The sequence below is a fragment of the Meriones unguiculatus genome, chromosome 15 (genome assembly GCF_030254825.1).
Source record: "Meriones unguiculatus strain TT.TT164.6M chromosome 15, Bangor_MerUng_6.1, whole genome shotgun sequence".
Taxonomy (NCBI): domain Eukaryota; kingdom Metazoa; phylum Chordata; class Mammalia; order Rodentia; family Muridae; genus Meriones; species Meriones unguiculatus.
This window is the reverse complement of record NC_083362.1, coordinates 37,032,605-37,039,069: the sequence shown is the minus strand read 5'-3', so window position 1 is coordinate 37,039,069 and position 6,465 is coordinate 37,032,605. Positions and strand designations below refer to the sequence as shown.

The 6,465-nt window shown below is 45.0% G+C and overlaps 1 pseudogene; it reads right to left on the bottom strand.

The window, feature by feature from the left end:
- Positions 1 to 5,216: 5,216 nt before the first annotated feature.
- LOC110552019 (peroxiredoxin-2-like) lies at positions 5,217 to 5,810 on the bottom strand (annotated as a pseudogene).
- Between the last annotated feature and the right edge of the window lie 655 nt (positions 5,811 to 6,465).

Here is a 6,465-nt window from a genome sequence, read left to right as displayed (position 1 = left end):
CTGATGACCTGAGTTCCAAACCCAGGTTCCCTCAGTAGAAGGAAAAGTTTACTCCAGCAAGTTGTCCTCTGACCTGCATATACACACACACAAACACAAAGAGACACACCATGTACATTCACACATACAAATATATACACATACATACATATACATACACATGCACATAAACACACACACTAAAATAAATAAATGTAATAAAAATAAAATACAGTATTTTATTTAATTTGGTGTGATTTTTCTTTATTTCAGTTTGGTGTGAATAGAATAAAAATGGAGATAAGTCTCTGGGCATGCCACGAAGGAGTTTGTATATTGTGGTTATTAGGGAGGGAAGCCCCACCCTAAAAGTAGGTGGCATAATACTGTGAGCTGAGGTCTTGCTCTCTGCTGTCTGACTGTAAATGTAATGTGACCAGTTACCTACACTCCTGTCACTAATGCTTTCTTCATCATGATGGCATATGTGGCTCAGACGATGAGCCAAAAACACCCCTCCTTCACTGAGTTGTTTTATGAGGGTGTTTTGTCATAGTAACCACAAAAGAATACACACTTTAGGCTCCACACTTTTTCAATTAATGAATAATGTAAACATTTTTCAGATTATTAAATATTTTTGACTCTCAAGGGCCTTGGACTATCTAACAAAAACCTTAGTAATGAGCCTGTGAAAGCTCCTTTCAGACTGTTGGCCAGGGGAGTTAAAGAGACTCACAAAATAATACAGACTGTTGCTGTTGCTCTTGGTTGCCTCTCCGAATTTGAGGCTAAAATCTTTATTGCTGATGACACCACTTTGGGCATAAGAATCAGAGGAATTTAGCTGGATCTTGCTGAAAGTCTCTTTCTGGAAGATTAACTTTCCTAGAACCAGCAGGGTCCATTCAAGGGAGGGAAACAATGAGAAGTCCTACTCAGCTGTGACATCTCTGACCCCCCGCAATGACTGCTATGGTAACGTATTCCTAAATGTGCAATGGTGGCACTCCCATCTTGGCAGTGACCATCAGTTGTCTAGTTCTCTTAACAGGTCATGGTGTTTTATCATAGCAAAAGAAACTCTAAGACGCCTACCTACAAGATGGACCTTAGACTCTGAGAATCCAAGGCCCAACACAGAGAAATGATGAAGAATGAAGGGCCTGCATTTCAGCTCTGCTTCTACTGATTGGCCACTGCAGATGATGAGCATGGCAGGTCAGGTCAGGGTTGTTCTGAGGAGCCAGTACAGCCACAAGATGCTTTACAGTGATGAAACATACTAACAATAAGGCACTTATTCAGCTAACATTTATTGGATATTTACTATGCTCCTGATACTGGGTTAAAGTGGGGACATGTCTCATTAATAATTCTCTATCTTGTGATCATTCAGCACTGTTGAATGTTTGTTCCTTCCTACAAGCCAGTTTGCCCTTCAGCTCTAATCCTTCCCCAACCCCTACTCACACCATGAACCTGATTGAGCCTCCAGACATGACTGATTTGCCTGTGGGTGTTTAAATGTTTTTGAAATAATGAAAAAACATCATAACCCAGTGGTAGAGTTTTTCTGAAAGACAATTTGCTACTGTGTTTTAGAGAACAAAATATACCACAGAGGGGCTACTCCGTGATGAAGAGCACCAGCTCTCTTCCAAAGGACCTGACTGAGCTCAATTCCCAGCATCCATGTGGCAGCTCACACCTGTCTGTAATGCCAGGGGATCGGACAACCTCATGCAGAAATAAATAAATAAATAAATAAATAAATAAATAAATAAATAAATCGTTGTGGGAGGGTGTTCGGAGAAATGGCTCAGCAATTAAGAGCACTGGCTGCTCTTCCAGAAGACCAAGATTCAATTCCAGCACCCATATGGCAGCTCTCAAGTGTCTGTAACCTTAGTTTTAGAAGCACCTAGTTGTTTTTCATGGCACCAGACATGCACATGGAATGAACACACACATACACACACACACACACACACACACACACTACACACACATACACACACACGTAGGCAAAATACTCATACACATAAAATAAAATAAATCTTTTTTAAAAATTATGCCATGAAAATTTCATTTATAAGAATTAGTCATTACCACCGTCAATAGAACAAAATGACAGCCCACAGACTGAGAAAAGACGTCACCAAAGTCTGACAGAGGGCTAATATCCAGAAGAGGGTTAATATCCAGAATATATAAAGAACTCAAGAAATTAAACACCAACAAACTAAATAATCCAATTAAAAATGGGGTACAGAACTAAACAAATAATTCTCAGCAGAGGAGTCTTGAATGGCTGAGAAGCACTTAAAGAAATACTCAACGTCCTTTGTCATCAGGGGAATGAAAATCAAAATGCCTCTCAGATTCCATCTTACACCATCAGAATGACTAAGATCAAAAACCTCAAGTGACAGCACATGCTGGCTAGGTTGTGGGAAAAGGAGAGCCCTCCTCCATTGCTGATATACAATGTAAACTTGTATAATCACTTTGGAAATAAATCTGGTGCTTCCTCAGAAAACCGGGAACAGCTAGATCTCAGGTCCCAGCTATACCACTCCTGGGCATATATTCAAAAGATGCTCCACCGTAGAACAAGAACATTTGCTCAACTAGTAGCTTTATTTGTAATGGCCAGAAACTGGAAACAACGCAGATGTCCCTCAGCCAAAGAATGGAAAAAAAAAAAACCAAAACAAAAAACAAAACAAAACAAAAAAACCAAACCTGTGGTTCATCTACACAATGGAATATTATTCAGCTATTAAAAGCAAGGAAATCATGAAATTTGCAGGCAAATAGATGGATCTGGAAAAAGATTATCCTGAGTAACCCAGACCCTGAGAGACACACACACTCACTTATAAGCAGATATTAGCCATACAATTCAGGATAACCATACTACAATCCATAGACCCAAAGGAGCTAAGTAACAGGAAGACCCTAGGGAGGATGCAAATAGAAGGGCAAATAGAATAGACACCAGAAGCGGTTGAAGAGAGGGAAGAGGACAGGAGCCTTCCATAGTTGTCCTCTGAAAAATTCCACCCAGCAGAGGATTGAAGCAGATGCTGAGACTCACAGCCAAACACTGGCAGAGCACAGGAAGTCTTATGGAAGAGTGTGAGGATAGAAGGACCCAGAGAGGGCAGGAGCTCCACAAGGAGACCAACAGAGCCAACATATCTGAGCCAAGTGTGTCTGCGGAGACTATGGCACCAACCAAGGAGCACGCATGGAGAAGACCTAGACCCCCTGCCTAGATGTAGTCTCCATGTGGGTTCCCTAGTAAGGGAAGCAGGGGCTGTTTCTGAAATGAACTCTGTTGCCTGCTTTTTGATCACTTCCTTCTGGCAGGGCAGCCTTGCCAGGCCACAGAGGAAGAGGATGTAGGCAGTGCTGATGAGACTTGATAGGCTGGGGTCAGATGGTAAGGGAGGAGAGCTCCCCCTTTCTGAGGACTAGGGGACAGACATAGGTGGTAAGAAGGATGAAGGGTGGGACTGGGTGGAAATGAGGGAGGAGGCTATAATCAGGATGTGAAATGAATAAATTAATAAAAAAGTGCAAGGCTACAAAAAAAGAATCATTCATTACAGAAGAGTCAGAAATGAATATGAGTACACATCTACACACAAACGCAGAGAGAGAGAGACTGAGAGAGAGAGAGAGAGAGATCCTAACAACTCCAGCTCAGGCGCTGGAATCTAGTCCACCACTGGCGCTGAGCAAAGCTGACTGCTTTCAGCTCGACTGTGTATAACCTCGTTTGACGCACCCTCTTCCATCCCCTTCCTGCCCGTCCCTGTAGATAGTAGAGGGTTCCACAGTGTCTGGAGTAATGCCTGGGAGCTGCCGTGAGTGCAACATCCTTGCTGGCCCACAAGTGACCATGGAAACATGGGTCTTTCTTATTCCAGTCAGCACCAGCAGTTCCCTACTCACAGCCCAGGGCTAGTTTTGAGAGCCACAGCCAAAAAGAGAAGTAAGGACCTTGGCCAGGGTACAAAAAAGGTGAATATGACTAACGGGTTGGAAAAGAAAGCCTCTGAGGCCAGTTTAAGGAACTGGGGTGTAGCGGGAAACCATTGGTGGCCATCTTTTCTTAAAACTCTATTTGGGGCGTTTAGGCCTCTACCTTCCTTCGACCAACCCCCCAACCTTAAGTAGGAGAGAGAAAAGGTTAGTGGGAAGAGGGGCCCCAGACCCCTTTACTTCTCCCAGCCAGGGTCAAGGGGTTCTTTTAGGGCCCTGTACCAATCTCCGTCAACCACAGACGCAGCTGGCAGGCCCCTCCATGACACTGTTCCGCCCTAAGAGTTTCTGTCTGTCTGCTCCGAACCGCCACACCGGCTCTAGTCTCTCCAAACTGCTACACGCCCCACACCAACACCAAACTCCATAACAAACTCCCTTTCTGAGCTCTCATATTTACACTCTCAGAGTCCTAGACCATGGCCATCTCCATGCGACATGTGGACGGCCATCACCAGAAGACAAAGATCATGCCGGACACGTGACACTTAAAAGGTGTGGACAAAGTATAGCCCAACTAGAATCCCACACTTGGGATCAAAACAAAAGCACTTACATAGCATACAAAGAAACCAAAACTTCCATTACACTGAGGTTTGTTTGTTTGTTTTGGTTTGGTTTGGTTTTCCTGGAAAAAAAGAGGGGAGGCGGGAAGGTGGTGTGGGCAAGCAGATGACTCAGTTGCCATCTTCAAGTGAATACCCTTATTGAAGGGAGTGAGGCCTGGCTGCTCTCAATCCCAAACCCAGCCGAGGAAACATGTTCATCCTGTGACAGAGGAACACCACTAGGTGAGAGAGCTCTCTAAGAACAGGCTGAGAGCAGCCTCCATCACCTCCATCACCTCTGTCACCTCCGCCACCTCCGCCACCTCCACCGCCTACCAGAGCCAGACACACTTGTCTTTATGAATCTTAAGAAGTATATCAGGTGATTCCTCCAATTTCTTCCAAGTTTTAATTCTTTTTTTAACATTGTCTCATACTTTATTGGTTTCCCATAGACCTGTGCTCAACTGGGTGGGCTCAGGGCAGGGGTCACTATTCACCAGATTCTGGATGGGTAATGAGAAAGCCTTGGCCCAGCCTCCAGCCCCTCCACAGCGTGTGGAAGAAGATCTAGCCTTTTCTGGGCCAGCACAGGACATCCAGGTGGGGCACAGGAGACAGCCAAGACGAGGCTCACTGATATTTCGCCATCTTCGTGTATTTGGAGAAGTATTCCTTGCTGTCATCCACACTGAGCTTGATGGTGTCACCGCAGGGCTTCTGGCCAGCAGGACAGACTTCCCCATGCTCATCTGCGTACTGAAAGGCCAGGACTAGGTGGAGAGCCTCATGAACAGATCATCCCAGGGATAGGCCATTGATGGCGATCTGGCTAAGGACACCCTCGGCATGGATGATAGAGAGTCCCCTGCAAGCCATGCCCTCATCATTTTTCAGTATGCCGTAATTCTCTTTAGTCACACCAGCAAGTAGGGGCATGTTCAGGGGCCCCAAGCCTCCCTCCTGCCGTGGGGTGTTGATCCACGCCAGGCGGGTGAACTGAGCGTCACAGACAGCCCGAGCACCTCGCAGCCCAGCTTTTGGAAGTCCTCAGCGTGGTTGCTAAAAGCGACGGTCTCCGTGGCGCACGAAGTCCAGGGCACAGAAAAAGAAGACCACGCACTTGCCTCTGTAGTCCGAAAGCCTGATTTCCTTGAAGGCGCCATCCACCACGGAGGTGGGGCGAAGTCAGGGGCTGGCTTTCAGATCTACGGTGCCGGAGGCCATGACTGCGTGGGCAAGAGATCCCAGGGCCCCAAGCTTTAAGTCTGAATGTTTTATTCTTCTATGTTCTCTTTTATTTATTTCTGTAGGATTATGAGAAGAAAAAAAAAGTTCTTCCTGGACAAGGAAACATGGCATGACCCACTTAAAATTCTCCTTAACTGTCTTTCCTTGATGTGTGTGTACTCTGTAGGCACACAACCCGAACGCAGCTAGGGCAGCATGTAGGCGGGTTCTGCCAAGCTAACTTTCATCAGTCAGTTTGTTCAAAAACTCTATGAAGATAATTTAGAATACTTAAGTTCCAGCCTTATTTGGATTAAAAAAAAAACCCTGTAGAATCTAGAATCTATATTATGCATTCTTTCATGTTTTTACTTAGTCTAAAAGGTAATAGTGATTTTTAAATGTTCCTGTCTATGGCAAACTCTGCAAGTAAATGAAGAGGAGATAGAATTTCTCAGGATGTCTCAACCCCAGAGCTCATCTGTGTCTTCATAGACTCTGGTTGATACGTGGCTACCAGACATGTAATACTTCAGAAAAACAACAGCCGCTCTCTGCTGTGAGCCATAGGTGTGCCAAGGACTGTTCACGGTAATCTTCCTAATGACCCTGTGAGGTAGGTATGGATGTCCTCATCTGACAGCCAGAACTC